This window comes from Sceloporus undulatus, chromosome 1 (assembly GCF_019175285.1).
Source record: "Sceloporus undulatus isolate JIND9_A2432 ecotype Alabama chromosome 1, SceUnd_v1.1, whole genome shotgun sequence".
Taxonomy (NCBI): Eukaryota; Metazoa; Chordata; class Lepidosauria; order Squamata; family Phrynosomatidae; genus Sceloporus; species Sceloporus undulatus.
The window spans coordinates 130,762,609-130,779,203 of NC_056522.1; the positions used below are offsets into that span (position 1 = coordinate 130,762,609).

At 38.8% G+C, this 16,595-nt stretch overlaps 1 long non-coding RNA gene across 1 annotated transcript; it reads right to left on the reverse strand.

The window, feature by feature from the left end:
* Nucleotides 1-542: 542 nt before the first annotated feature.
* On the reverse strand, nucleotides 543-13,845 carry LOC121922941. Its single transcript, XR_006102266.1, has 3 exons — nucleotides 13,770-13,845; nucleotides 11,983-12,071; nucleotides 543-659 (listed from the first exon to the last, which is right to left on the reverse strand). It is a non-coding gene; the product is annotated as an uncharacterized LOC121922941 (long non-coding RNA).
* Between the last annotated feature and the right edge of the window lie 2,750 nt (nucleotides 13,846-16,595).

The following is a 16,595-nucleotide window of genomic DNA, read 5'->3' on the forward strand; positions in this document are numbered from 1 at the left end:
GGTTATATATATATTTTTAAAAATTAAAGTGATAACATGGTAATGATGACAATCCTATACAGAAAACCAGATTTGTCAAACTCATAGAGAGGTGCTTATAAGGAAAACATCCAAGGATAACTCACACATTAAGCTGGGAAGCTATAGATAAAGAGATGAGGGACAGCAATAAACATACAATCATTACTTTCAATAAATGAAAATGCTACACTGATGGCAGCTTTATGGCCTGGGTAATAATTATGTTTACTGTCATAATTTTTACAGCAGGTTTGATGCTTAAAAGAAGCATAAAACTAGTGATAAAACTTCCTTTGGCCTACAGAAATGTTAGTGCAAATATGATGAATATATCACAGCCTGTGAAGAGAGGGAAATGGAAATCAAAAATACATCTTCTTCACTATATAAGAAAAAAGGTTGATGATACAGTCTACTCTAAACTCTTGTGGCTTTATGTATATGGTAATATCACAAATGTATAATGTACCTTTATAATCGTTAAAATCAGCTGAGAACATCTTTTGGAATAAAGCATGCTGCATGGTTTTTGTAAATCAGAGCAGAGGAAAGAAATGAAAGTCTGGGAAAGCATTTTTAATACCTCTGCTGGAAGAAGGAACCAGGAAATTATAGGTCCATTAGCTTTACTTCTGTCCCTGGAAAAAATGTTAAAACAGCCTATAAAACAATTCATTTGTATGCATCTAAAACAGACTGATTGTTGAGCAGAAATAGAGATTTTTTTTATGAACAGAAACTTTCAAACCAATTTAACATTTTGATAGGATAGCTGTGATGGGTGTAATTCTCTACATGTCTACTCAGAAGTAAACCCCAATGAGTTTCTCCTAAATATAAATGTATAAGTGTTATACCACAATTGTACCCTCATCTGTTTAGAAGAAAGTAATGTTGCAATTAATAGGGCTTTGGTCTGAGTAAAGCAGAATACAGCCAGGAGGTTCTTCATGGGACAGAATAAAATGAAGGCATTCCCCTCCATCAAAAAATAAAAATTATTTTCCCCCAAGGAGATTTTTCCTTCAGTCTCAAGACAGCTAGGGCTGCAGAGAATGAACATGGTTCACATCTGGTGCTCTCCAATTTGCTGTGTTCACAGTTGCCTGTCCCTTTTCTTCTGGATGCCTAAACTGTATTTCTAAATGCTCAAATGTAGTTTTAGATTGTTGTAATGTTAGAAATCTGGAGACTGAAGGACTATTCCATGTGGTGGGCAGAATTTTTATGGGAGCTTTACCCTAATTTCTCCCTCCAGCAGCTATACCCCTATTCGTCACCATGCGTGCCTATATACGGACAATAACAATATGCCTTCTAAATGGAAATGAAGTCCAGTAGACAAAATGGATGTTCTTTAAAGCTGCAGTCTATGATCCTGTGCTATTGTCATTGCTCCCTGCTCAATTTTTACAAATAATGGAAAAGGATATTGAGTTAGTGTCAAATAGTCCTCATGCATTTTACACTGAGATTTGCTAGTACTTGCTAATGATGAATGAATGGCAATGGAGTCTTCTCTCCCTTTCGTTTCTTTGTGTACTGAGAAAGTTAAGCAAAAAACATTAGCAATTAAAAAAATGCTACTCTGCATTTTTGGCAAAAGCCGAAGTCAATGTGATTGAGTGATAACAGATAGGATAAATAAACTGCATGCACTTGAAAATGCTGAGGAAGATAACAATGTATTGATCTACAACATTTAATAAAGAAAATTTGCAGACCGAGGCTGGTTATGCACTTAATATAAGTAGCCATCATAATGGAATTTTAGTAGCTAGGGTAATGATGTACCATTTTTGTAAGGTTAATGTCATAGTCAGAAATAATGCAAGATAACATACATTACAGTTTAAACATTTCCTTTCTATTCTATAGCCATTTTCTCTTTTCAATTTTCTGCCTCTGTGACTGTTTCCTTATATTATATTAATTTTGTTTTTTATCCTGATTTCTCATTGTCTGGGATTCCTTTCCTCCTCTATCCTTCTCTCCAGCTAACTATATTATACTCTGGCATTACTGTCCCAGCACAACCATGCGTAAACTGCAGGGCTCATTAAAGGTTTGTTAGCAGAAGCAATAATGAGTCATACATTGGGGTCAGATAATGTACTTTGTCCAAAGGAAAAAAAAAAGAACTTGTCTCTGAAACTCAAATTGTTCCTCTGAAGTGCAATCAGAATAACAAATATAATATTTTTAGAGCTATTTGCAGAGAAAGTCTAATTCGAAGTTTATCTTTCCATCTTTTTCTTCAACTTCAGTGAATGCTCATTACAGATCCCAAATGTTAACATGTTAAATTGATTCTGCACTAAAATGCTATGAAGCTTTACAACGTTAATGAAATGACCCCATATTGTTGAGATTTTAGGAAGCATTAGCATGGTAGCATAATTAAATTGAATGTTTACAGTTTTCCTAGTCTGTGTTATTTGTTTTTCCAACTTGTAGGGAAAATGCATTGGTGTTTTTCTTGTCTGCATGTAGAAAATAGTGTTGTAGATAACAGTACAGACAACCTGAATCTCAATAGCAAAGTGGAAAATTAAGGCCGATACAACTAATGTTCCATTGCTATTAAGAAAATGGGTTCTCTTCAGGGATGGATGATTGTTGACCAACCATGAAATAATGAGACCAGACACAACATTTGGAGCTTAAACAGGAACCACTTGATTGACATAGAACCTATTTAATAAATTTTTGAGGCCTAGGGTTGAGCAAATGAACAGGGGAGCAACCTGGGTGCTGGTTTTGTCAGGGATTTGAAGGGTTAAAACACAGCACACAGGGAAATGCTTGATGTGTGTGTGTTTGGCCATGAGCATTCAGCAGAGTGGCAAGGCTGATCAGCACAGCTGAAGCTCATTGTGTCAAGGACTCTTCAGTGTCCAAGTGCACATAGCCATGGATGATGAAACCATGTGTCTGGATTGCACAGGAGATACATGACATGGTTACACAACTGAACTCACTGGGTTTGGGAGACCACATGGTCTGGAGACTATATAAACCCAGGGGTTGCAAGGGATAGCTTGTGGGTTTAAAGTAGGAGTTGGATTGGTATGTTTTGGAGTTTTAGAGATCTAGTTTTGTATAATAGCACTGTGAATAAAGAGCACTTTGGGAGACTTAGTTTCTCTGGTGGTTTATCAGAAGAAGCTATAGCATTAGTTTGCTGTGTGTCCCCAGAGGTTCCTGCATTGCTGAAGTTCCTGGAAGACATCCAGTTGCTGTCATCCCAATTTGGACTTTGGAGCCATGCTTCTGCTTCTGGAAATTTGCCAGCTCTGCTCCAAGGGTCTGATTTAACCCCAGGACTCATTTGAGTTGCTGACAGTGGTTGTTGGACCCCAGCAGTTGCGCTGACAGGTTTAACTGAAGCACAGATGTCCACCTGTGGCATGTTACCAGCCACTTTTGTGTGAAACACCAGACCATGAGGACCATCTTGGATGGTAATTTTGGAAGGTGAACCTGGGGTGCTCCCTCGCAAGCCCTGTAACTGTATAAGAGAGAGTAAGGCCCCAGATCAGCTCCACGGATAGACTCTTTTTACAAGCCCCCAGTCCTGTGTCCCATGGAAACAGTTCTAGAGCCCCACCCTCCACCACAAGGGTGATGCTAAGATATATACTGATCTGATATTTTGCCTTCCCCCAACTACCTGCCACAAACAAGGGACAAGTGCTTGCTTAGTCTCTTTCCCTCACCAGGCCTACCAAAATGGTACTTCACCCCCTTTTGAAAGTCCCCTAGAAAAATCAAGTTACCTTCTTATGAAAAGTGAATACCATCTGCTCTTTAGAGCTTGATTCTCTAAAAGAAATTATGTTGGGATGCAAGAAAAAATGGCCAATCCCTCTACTGAAGGTGTTCCAGATTTCCCTATTCGCTTGACAGCAGGCAAGGTCTAGCCACGTTCTCCTCGCCCTGCGAAACTCAGCAGGGCAAAATGACGGACCAAATAATTAGGGATAAATGAGTCTGTCTGTTTCTCTTTTTCCATACTGAACTTTTTTTTCTTTTTCTCTTCCTTTTTTCCCCTCTTGAAATGTTTGAGTTCTTTGTATCCTGTTTATCAAGAAATTTGCAAACCTTGATATATTCCCATTGAAGCCAAACATCTGCATTGGCCAATTACAATAGGTATCACTGTCCCCAAGATAAAGAGATAGACCATGCCATGTAGTTTTTAAGAATGGGAAGCCTGTCTACTGGGAATAACTGAAAGAGGTGACAGCCTTCATTTAGATCCACAAACATGGATACATAAGCAGGGGTATAAACTGGATGTTGATCTAAGCAGTTGTCAGTTTCATTTTCTTTCACATATATTTAAAAAAGTTTTTTCCTCTCATATTGATTTTTTTTAAAATGCAAATGTGGGAATCTATTTATTAATTTGGGAATTATTTAGGGAGGGAGGAAATAAGGAAATATTTGTTCCCAGTTTCTATTTGTCATTGATCAAATCTCAGGAGATTATCACATTAACAAATAAAGCAAATGCTCCCCAATGGGATACAGTCTCAATTCGAGTTGCTACTGGGAATTATCACATGTAATTTCCTGCCACTCCTGCTGGGTGGTTGCATCCCGGCTGCATCCTGGGTCCCAGGCACACTTTGGAGGCCACTTTTCAAAGCTGGGAGTTTTCCGACTTGGAAAAGCAGCCTCCAAAACATGTCTGGGACCTGGGATGTAGCCAGGATGCAGCCGCCCAGTAATAGTGGCAAAGAATTATGTGTGATAATTCCCAGTAGCAACCCAAATTGCTACTGTATCCCATTGGGGAGCAGTCACTTTATTTGTCAGTGTCATAATCTCCTCACATTAACTATGCATTTATTAAATAACCTTTGACACTGTCACTGTGGATGTAATTGCAACTCTTTTTTCTTTTTCTGGATCAGTAGTGTGATGTGAGAAATGCTGGTTTATGTAGAGAAAGCCATGATGTATGTCTTCTCTGCAAACACTCAGCTCTGCTAGAAAATGGAACAATGTTCAAGCGGGTAAGAGATAAAACTGGACCACATGGAAAATATGGGAAGAACATCTTTGGGAGCCATTGTAATGTGAGAAGAAGACTTTATTACTATAGACCTACTGTACAGGGCTATCCAATTTAGGAAGTAGTTTATAAACTATGGTATTATAGTGAAAGAGGAGGGAGTTGATGGAAAGAATCATCTAGGAGTTAGAGATATTGCTGAAAATTAAGGTGCTGTACAGACCGGCGAAAGCACCGGCCTGCATACATACTAGGATTGCCTCAGGGCGCTGCTTATATATGCCCCCGTGACCCTAGTATGTAATCTGTACGTCAGAATGGCAGTGCCCAGTACACATGGGCACTGCCATTTTGATGTGGTGGACACTTTGCGTCCGCACATCCCAGCGCCATTGTGACACCGCAAGTGCGCCATTGGCGCATTGTGGCAACACAATGGCGCCGCATAAAGAACCCAATTTTAATGGTTCTTTTTGTTCCGTGGGAAAGCCCCGCGGTCTGGAGGCTGTGGCTTCCCCGTGGAGCAAACTGGGGCAGCGGGAGACTGCCCGCTTTGGGCGGTCTGTATCCCACCTACGTTCTCTATCAGTGAAAGAAAGATATTTCTCTTTCATCATTGTCTTGCTGAGTCTGCCTGATACAAATGACTAGTTATATCACTGCCAATATTGTTCTCAAACAGGAAAAGATCACTTCCCCCACTGACAGCTCAGAACTTTTCTGTTCTGGATTGGAATAAAGCAAACCTAGAGGCAATGTCTCTCCAGTGTCAGTGTGCAGTTTCTGTGCTGGACACTGAGAAATAGACAACCATTTCTCAGTGCTTGGGACTGAATTTCTGCAGTTTCCTGAAAGAGAAGGGAATGACTGTACCTGTGCCATATCTAGGGATGGATAAGAATTTTGTTTCAGTTCTTTTTTTGTGATAATTTATCAAAATTAGGAAACGTTTTGATATTTGGGAGGGAAAAGACAGATCCAGGAACAGGGATTTGAAAAGTGCTAAGAAACTTCAACATGATATGGGTGCTCTTTTAACTTTAAATTTTAATAATGTAATCTTTTTTATTGTTTTAATTGTTTAATTGTTTTTTTTTAAATTTGTATTTTGTATATTTTATAATGTTTTAACTTGGACTGTTTTAGATTTGTTAGCTGCCTTGAGTCTGTACTGGTAGGAAGGTGGGGTATAAATAAACATAAACATAGTAATAATAATAATAATAATAATAATAATAATAATAATAATAAGAGTTTGTTTTTAAAAATGTAGGACCCCCACCACCACCACCTTTGAAGACACTTCCTAAGAAAACCCATTGGGTCACCACAAGCTGGAAACAACTTGAAGGCACTGGACAATAAAAGAGAAACTAAACCTGAAAAATATGTCTATCTAGACAAAGAGCTTTGTGTTCTTAAGTCTTTAAAAGTCTCTGTATATTCATCTATGCTTGTGGCTCTTAATTAAGCATGCCACCTAATATTTTTTTCCTCAACAGACCTCTCAGTTTTAACACACGTGGCAGACAACTTAGTAACAGCATTTGAAGCTGGCTGTTGCAAACAGGGAAAATGTGCAAATTGTATGTTTTGGTTGGAAGATTTAAGATTTAAGACATTCAAATACATGATAAATTTGACAAATTTTCCTATCGCTAGCCTCACCTAATATGTGAAGTAATTCTGAGTTAGAACGTTTCCTACACTTCATAATTCTTTGATATCAGCACTTGATACTGGAGTCATACAACCTTCAGGAATGAACAACTACATTCAGCTCTCTCCCCATTGATTATTTCCAGTCAGTCTGCATCCTTTTTGATTGTGTTTTGAAAATCTTTAAACACCTAAACATCATCCAATATCATTTACTATGTACATTGTACTCCATTTTTAGACAAATGCAATTATCATTCAAAAGTGGAACAATGGCATTATTATGGCTGCACAGGTAGACCTACCAGAACAAATGTTCAGAATGCTTGTATTAAAATTTAGTCAATGGGCCAGTTTAAAAAAATAATTGGCAGGGAAACTAAGACTAATGTCAGCTATCTATACCTTATGCACGAACCAATGCCTAGTATGTCCATGCAATCATCACATTCAACTGTTGTATGTATGTTTATCTCGGACTAGCCTTTTTAGTCATCGACAGGCTTGTAGAAAGCACAGGATGAGTCCTTCCTGAATCTTCGTTCAGGAAGAAAAGCCAGAGAGAGAGAGGGGTGTATGACACAATATGCATTTCAGCATCAGAGTAAATGCTTATGCAGCATTCCTCTGAAAATGAAAGCCTGCTGTCTCTTGTAAAGAAATGCAAAAATTAATACAGGCATCAAGATACAGGAGCATGTTAGAGGGGTCACACGAGAAGGTGGTATTGTGAGAAATGAAAGCTGTTTATGAATAGAACTTTAATTAAACTTAGCTGTAGGCAAACTTGATAAGATGACTAGGCTGCTAACTAAGGAGATGAAAATGCTACCTCACTAATCCTCCTATATGACATTTGTGAAAGTGTAGTATTAGACAGTATGCTGGCAAACTAATAAAATATTAAGGAGCAGATTATGCCAATGTATTAATGGACTTTCAGAAAATTATATATTAATAAAAATCAAAACCTTGAAAAGATTTATCAGGGGAGGTGATCTTAGAACACAATATGAGTTACAGAGCATGGATAGAACACTGATACGACAACTAATGGAACAAGGCTATTACCATAATTAGGATGAAATCTTAAATATACCTATTTGAGGGGCTTCAAATATGTTGGTAAGCTTAAGTCACAAACCCGTGGGTACCTCAGAGGCCATCTTTATCACCTGCCCTCACTTGGGGCCAAAACACACTGCAGAAATAATCCAGTTTGAGATTGCTTTAACAGTCTTGGCTTAATGCTAGGGAACTCTAGGAACTGTACTTTAGTGAGACATTTAGCCTTCTCTGTCAGAGAGCTCTGGTGCCAAAGTAAACTACAATTCCCGGAGTTGCCTAGCACTGAGCCAGGGCAGTTAAAGTTGTCTCAAACGATTATTTCTGCTTGGTTTGCTTGGAGAAGGAGGCAAAATGAGTGGGCTATCACAACTCACTTTTCTGATTATTGCATACCTTGTAATTGCCTGCATGTTAACCCAAATCTTCCCTAAATCTACCTTTTAATCAACACAGGCCCCCAACATAGCCATTACCTTGTCATTTGGGAGTGGAGGGGATCAGCAGAGATGTGTCCAGCTATTTTTCAGTAGCTGGATGTGTTACAAGAAGGTCATCTACAGGGACCTCATGAGGATGATTAGCGGTCTCACAGATGTTCACTCATAGGGAGTGCAGCTTTTTTACACTGATGCCACTATGTTGTGTGTGTACAGGGGGGGTCACTTAAAAGCTAGGCTTCTTTGTTAGGCAGACCATTCTGACTCGGGGGGGGGGGCTAGCACTGAGAGACATAATGCCATAATCTCTCTCTCTCTCTCTCGATGTGCTAGTCCAGCCAACATTAAGATTTGCAGTTAGCTTTGAAAAATTTGCCTCACCATCTAAACTGAACACACCACTTTTCCACAAATCTTTGTGTGTGTGTGCCTGAGAACATCTCCACAGTCAAAGCTGCCATCTCCTGAATTAGCCCTCCCTCTCCAAAATTATCTTGTCAAAAAAGCTAGCCCAGATCGTAAATCTAACACACACCCCTAGGACCAAGATATACAATTAAATAGAGATTGTGTTGGGTGCTTAGAAAAAGTGGGAAAAGTTTGTTTAATTAAAAGGAAAGAGTTTAGGAACTCTGTGGCCCAGAACAAACAGGCCAAAAGAAGCTGCTTCTGGCTCCTTCGGGGCAGGATGTTTATATGAAACATGCCTCAAAGCAGCCCAAAGCCACTCCAACACCACCTTTGGACAAGAGCAAAGAATAAGTTGAACTAATCTGGCTCCTGGCAGCACAGCCTGGGTCCTGCAGTGGCGGCCAGCTTTGGGAATGGGCCATGCGGTCACTGAAGATCTGATCTGCTTGTGGCCAGAGTGGCCTTGGGCCACTCCTTCCAGTCCATCTGCTCCAGAGGTGAAGTTAAAATGCTACAACTATGTCAGTGACTGAGAGAGATGAGATTTTGGACTGGAGTGGGAGAAAATGGAATCATCTTGACACTATTAATGTCAAGGAAATAAAAGATTGGGCAAGATAAGAAAAGACAGCTAAAGTAAATATTGCAATGTTCCCCTACTGGTACTGACCCAAAATAAATTACTATTAGATCCTGTTGTCACATGGACCTTTGCTCAATCGTTAGTGACAGAAATAATGACATACTGTTGTTAGTCTAAGAGAGTATGAGTTTTGAATTTTTGTGCTGGAATATAATTCTTCACTAGTTGTATTTCTGAAGAGAGGGAGAAGTAATTTTTATCATTTTGTTCCAACCATGAGAAAGCCTTTAAAAACTGCACAATAGTTTGTGTGGAAATCATCATTGTCTGTTCAGGGGAAAAACTTTTTTTGCTCAGCAAAGAATATTTATGGAAAAATTGTTTTCTGGATAGAAAGTAATGTTTCCCATTCAGAAAACATTGTTTTCTGAACAAAGTAATCACATGTAAAGTTTGCATTGAGCTGTAGGCTATGCAGTGGGCCCTTTGTATCTTCTGGGGTTTGGTTCCAGGACCCCCCGCCGATACCAAAATCTGTGAATGCTCATGTCCCATTAAATACAATGGCATAATAAAATGGTGTCCTTTATATAAAATGGCAAAATCAAGGTTTTCTTATTGGAATTTGTATATTTTTCTTAATATTTTCAAGCCATGGATTGTTAAATCCATGAATAAAAAATCCATGGATATGGAGGGCTGACTGTATTTCGCAGGAAGCAACTGGCAAAACCACCTCTGAGTATTCCTTGCCTAAGAAAACCCTATGAAATTCAGAGGGTTACCACAACTTGACTTGAAGGCACATACACAAGCCAGTCTCAAAAAGTAAAGATTCTCATCCAAGGGTCTCTTTATCAAGGTGTCTTGATACTCAATAAACACATCTTGACCATTTTTCATATTCTTTCCATCCCTATTTTTATACATTTTTGCAAACACACTACATTTAGAACTACAACTTATGCATTGCTGCATGGACTATTAAAACGTAGAGAGACTGGGTGAGTGATTTCCGTTCTTTTGAGAAATCAGTCGTTTCTTTTGTTGCTAATACTATGTATATTCATAATGTCATGAAGGGTAAAGATGTTAAAGTCTTTTTTTACAGTTGTTCCTATAACTTCAAGGGAGGATACTTTTCTGTTGCTAATTGGGTTGAATATAAATTACTGGTCTTTTATTGCTCTTTGTCACTGGTCCTCACATGGCCAAGAAGGAGTGGCTTCTAACTGCAGTAAAATCCCTCAGTACCTTCTTAATTGACAATAGAGTGACATCTAAGTCAAAATGGAGACCTATTTTTCGCCTTTTTTTCTGTAAGATTTTCAACATCTTTGCCTGCTTAAAAAGCCAGTGAAGCGTCAAAAGCTTGCATGATGTGCTTTCTGTATTTTGGATGGCCAATCAAAGAATCACTCTTTTGTGGATATTGTATTTTGTTATATTTTTCTGTTGGAATTGACTGGCCAACATGGCTACATCTGAATATATTCCCTTACATGTAGACAGTGACAGTCTGAAGAAGAGAAACTCCCATGTCCATGGAGGCCATGACAGATATTTCAGATTATCCTCTTTAGAGCATCAGTCTTCTTGTGTAGAGGTCAATAGAATGATCGCTGGAGAGAGTGGAGCTAGTATGCTTCTCCCTATCAGATATTTACTGAACCCAGATGGAGAATATATGGAGAACAAATGCATGCAGTAGCAATTGTTGATAGGTCAGCAGCTTTGTCCTGTTGAATGCATTGTTTCTTGAATCTGAAAATGGTTCAGTAACATGCGGAGTGTGATAGGAGTGATGCAGGCCACACAGAGAGCCACCCTGGAGACTTGTGGATCCCTCAGATTTATGGTTGACGGCTTTATGTTAAGGATCCTAGTTCTTAATCCAGCCCTTCTATAAAATGAATTGTTTCATTTTCTTTTTATTCACACTCCCAAACACTTAAAGAATATAAGATTACTTGTGTACAAAATCCACAGGCTTGATGCTGCTTACCACCCACATTTTCACATTTTATTTTAGATGTTTAAGCTTTCCCACAGTTCTCCAAACAATTGAAGGAAAAGACAGATAATTAACTTCTCCATGAATATTCATAGACACACTTCTGTTATTCAAGGATAATTTTAATGGAGCAGCAGGCTATTGTACTATATAGAGCAATTGAAAAACAAAACAACATGTAGTTTGGCTGGAAACAAAAGAACCCTAAAATTCAGGATTGTGTGGTGGTAAGTTGGGGTGGCAGTTTCATCATTTCAGGATAGAACGTCTTGAAAATTGTTTGTAACTGGGGCTTATTGGTGAGCTTTTTCACTTAGAAACCTTTTCTAATTAAAGTATTAAATACACTTGTACTTATAAAGCATTTGTTAGAAAAGCTTTTGTTGTTTTGAGCCTTCAAGTCGTTTCCAGCTTAAGGTGACTCTAAGGGAAACTTATCATGGGGTTTCTTGGTAAGATTAATGGAGAATTTATAACAAATGGAATGGTGAAAAATTATCTGAGAATACAGATAATGATAAAATGTGCAACTTAACTGGTAGCTGCCCATCTATTAGAGCGAGAGAGATTACTTTTTTGGAAAGGATTGTTAGGAATCCAAAAGTATCTTCAGTAGTTTTTAAAATATCTACAGACCACCTTTACATCTTAATATATCAGTAAAATTGTGTATTCCTATGTATACCATAGTTTCTGAATTTAAAGCACTATGGTAAAGCTATGAGTGTCAAGAGTACAGGCATATATAATAATAGAATACACATACGTTTTCAGAAGACTTGGTGTTAGAATCTGTCCTTGAAGTCCAATTTGCACTATCTAGTTCAGTGAATATTTTCTCAGCATAGGACATTTCTTGTGAATCAGGAAAGAGTGGAAGGTGGGATTAGTTTCAGGAAACTGACTTTAGAGGTTGCAATTTCACAGATAAAGTCTTGCGTGAGTCTACTGTTCTGGGATTGTAAACTCACTGAAGCTATGAGCTGTGTTTGCCTCTCTCTTTGTAAAGTAGTTCTTAGGGCCCATCAATGCCAAAAAGGTTGAGGCCCACTTAAGTTTAAATAAATACATTTTTAGCAGGCAAGTTAATAAAGAGTCACAGAACAGATCAAGAGCTGGAGAATATCAGACCACAAATCGGCATCAAAATAGCCTGCTTTAATCGCAGGTATTACCTATATGACAGCCACAAATGAAAATACCTACCATTAGTGTAACTCCTAGAGAACTTTGAGATTTTCTTCTATGACAAATATGCCTTAGGATAAGCCTAGTTAGGTCGGTCAGATTGCATGCTTGTGAAGAACAACTCTTACAAAACATGTAATGGCTTGCTGACTTGTTATTTGTTATTGCTGTGTGCTTTCAGGTTGTTTCTGAGTTATCACTACCTAAGGAGTACCTATCATGGGGTTTTCTTGGCAAGATTTGTCCAGATAAGTTTGCCTTTGCATTTGTCTGAGGCTGAGAGAGTGTGATTATGGTAGCTGCCACACTAGAGATATAAAGCAGTTCAACACCACTAACTGCTATGACTGAGAGCTATGAATTTCTGGGATTTGTAGTGTTTCTTTTTTCTTTTTAGATACTTAGACTTCCCTGCCAGAGAGCTCTGGTGTGTCACCAAACCACAAATCCCAGGATTCCATAGCACTGAGCCATGGGAGTTAAAGTGGTGTCAAACTGCTTTATTTCTGCAGTGTGGCAGCAGCCTCTGACTCGCCAGACCCATAATCCAAACTACTATGCCATGCTGTCCCTCACTTATTTACTTACGTATTTAGGTCTAAGTAAACATGAATAAGACTAGGTTGAACAATGGAATTATTTCAGAGATTGGAGCAGCTCTCTGAATCAAAGAATGAGAACTGTGCAGTTGTGAACATTTTTTTATATAGGAGATAAATCTAGGAAGATAGAAACCAACTCAGTCTGATTGCCTAAATATTTAAGTAATTTAAATAATGTGACTATTGATGGCAATTTAAATGAACCAGATGCATTACATGTCTGCATTGCTCTTCCCTTTACATATTTTAAATTAATAGGAGTTCTGCCTGGATAAAGAACCAAAGCAATGGCTCCTCTGTGTTTCCACTGCTCATTATGGTGCAGTGTTGGCTTTGTATAACAGATTGGGTGTAAGATGAAAGTGATGTGTTGGATGGCTCATTGGTTAGAGTTGATTCAGAAGGAGCAATATTGTTAGTCTATACTGAATGAATGTCAGATATTCAGATTCAGAGAAAAAAGAAAATGAGAAGGCAGAGTATTCAAAATGGTCTAGGGTAATAATGAGAAAGTAGGAAAAGTTAATAGCTGCTTCCTCTCTTTGCTAAAAGTTCCTCCTCACCAAAGGTATACCAAGATAAATGAGCTAAAAGAGCAAGAAAATTTGGATTTTTCACCCTTTTATTCCTAAACAATGATTAAACATCATCAGAAACAAGTAAACACAATACCCAAACTGAGATCCTATGAAGATCAACCTAGCTTCAGTAACATTACAGAATCTTAGGGGCAAAATAAAGGGTATATTTTGCACATATTTACCAGAGGTGGTCCCTCAAGTGGTGAAAGACAGCTGCTTGTCCAAGGATGTGGTTGTCACCAAATGCAGATCTTGCACCTAGGACACTTTTTCTCAAAGGAGCCCTGGTGGTACAGTGGTTAAATGCCAATACTGCAGCCACTCAAGGCCACAAGATTGTGAGTTCGATCCCAGGCTGGGCTCCAGGGTTTACTCAGCCTTCCATCTTCTCATAGGTCAATAAAATGAGTACCCAGCTTGTTGGGGGGGGGGGGGGAATTGGCTTACACACTGTAAACTGCTTAGGAAGTGCTGACTTCACTGATAAGTGGTGTCGAAATGTATTGCTATTGTTTTGTGATTGGTTACTGGTATGTAAACATAGGTTTCATTTACCTTTCTTCCTACTGAAGCCAATATCTCTGAAGAAACCCAACTGCAAGAGGAAAAACAATAAATGTGCAAAATATGTATTCTCCTTAATGTCTGGTTTGATCATCACAAAAATCTGAAGCAAATTCAGTGGACTCCAGTTAGTATAAGGTAATTCAGAAAGAATTGTGCAAGACTGAATAAGAAAACTTTCCTCTGCACCATTCTTTTTTAATTATCCTGTATCTGTTTTTCTATCAGAAATCGTTAGTGTTGTTAGAAAGTGCTAACTGCTATTATCTACTCATTTTTAGTTAGCTGACATTAACCTGAGGTATGTAACATTGAAAAATACAGAGTGGAGCCTCCTTTCAAGGTAGTGAGTGCCCTGGATGATACACCAATGATTTAGGAGAGCAAGCAAAGGAGGACCAAGCCATATCAGAGTCAAATGCAGAGTGCCCAAAACAACAGTAATGTGGTCAATGCAGGCCAATGTCTGAGTACCAAAAGCAGTCCAAGGCCTTGTCTACACAGGCCAAAAGGCCAGTTCTGCCCTGTCCGGGGTTCTGGCATCATCCTGTTCAGATGATGCACATCCCAAATCCCAATTCTGCGCGCCAGAACTGGGCTGTAATAGAGTAATGAAATATGGACTAAAATAACATACCTATTGCTTCAGATCTTCTGAGACCATCTTCTGGTGACCTCTGTCCTTGCATAGCGGCAGCTGACTGCACCAGCATCCTTTGCAGTGCCCAGTGCATCTGCCACTACTATGGATAATGGTCTGAAGAAGGGGCCCAAGAGAACAGTGAATGCAATATGATGCCAAGCAGAGATAACAGATTTATCAGTTTACAACAAAGGGATGGCTCTGGCTGTGCTAATTAATAACCAGCTGTAAATTATCACAGCTGGACTCATTTGTCCTTTAAAGACTAACATTGCTTTTTTGTTGTCCCTGTGTTGTTGCTGCATTAATCTCCAGCATTCAAATGGGTGAAGTAACAGATGCATATGAGATGGTCCTGGTTCCACCGAAGGTAGAGATCCTAGTCATATCTTGCTGCAAGGCAGGACTGGCAGCCATTAATTAATTCTCATTCATTTTTGGTATCCCATTAGTATTTACAGAAGTATTCACACACATACATATGTGCTGGGGTTTGAAAGATAATAAGAAGCAATATCATGGACTGAAAAATAAATAAATAAATAAATAAATAAATAAATAAATAAATAAAGAGTTCTAGAGCAAATCAAACCTGAACTTTCCTTAAAAGACAAGATGAATAAACTGATACAGTCACACTTTGACCATGTGAGAAGTTTTGTCTTAATAGAAAAGGTAGAACCTAATAGGAAATGAGGAAGACCACAATCCAAATGGATAGACTCAATCAAGGAAGCCATGGTCCTCTCTGCAAGACTTGAATAGTGCTGTTAATGATAGGTGACTGGAAGGTCTCTCATTCATGAGGTTGCTATGTCAAAGTCAATTTGATGGAAATTAACAACATAAGGTGCATGGGCAATGCAGAAGTGGTAGCTAATGAAGGCTGATGCCAATGCAGCAGGAATATCCCCCACAAATGCTACTACCTTTCCCCCACCCCTGTATATACCTCTGAAGAATAACACTGAGATGCTTGAATGACAGAAGCTGCAGGTCAATGTCTTTAAAAATGCACCCTCTTTTGTGGGTTGTCTTGAAACTTTCATTTGGAATTAATTATGCTCCCTTGCAAAGAACAGAACAAGTTCTTCTTTAGTAAGGGCTTAATGAGGTGTATATTTTATCTTTCTCTTGACTGCTTTACACAAACATTTGAACTCCTGTAGTCAGAAAGAGTTAGATCTGTCATTATACATTACAATGCACATGAACAAAACTTGATAGAGATGTTTCCTAACTAATTCTGTGGAACACTTTAGGAAACAATAGAAGAAAATAAAAAAAAGTATTCTGCATTTCATTAGATGTGTGTCACATTTGATGAAGACAACATGTATTTGCTTACATTGCTTATACTGAGAGGATTTCAGTAATCTGGCTGTGTCAAACAAGCAGAGACATCATGAGATTTCTCACTACCTCTAAGCATACTCCACAAAAGACCATTATATGAGCTATGGTGATATAGTGGTTTACCGCCCCTAAGGGGCGGCCTGCAGCTCCCTCCAGCTGTGCCGGATCAGGGTCATGGCAACTGTATGCCATGGCTCCAATCTGGCCTTTCTAGGGTGCAGAAATGAGCTGCAAAAAGTGGCTCCTTTTTGTGCCCTAGAAAGGGCGTGATAGCCACAGCAATAGCAGTGCACTTAAGCACTCCCTGAGCGGTTTACAAAGTGTAAGGTAATTACCCCCAACAATCTGGGTACTCAATTTTAGCCATCTCAGAAGGATGCCAACCTGAGTCAAGCTTGAGCCCCCTTGACTGGGACTGAACTCACAATCTTATGGTTTGTGATTG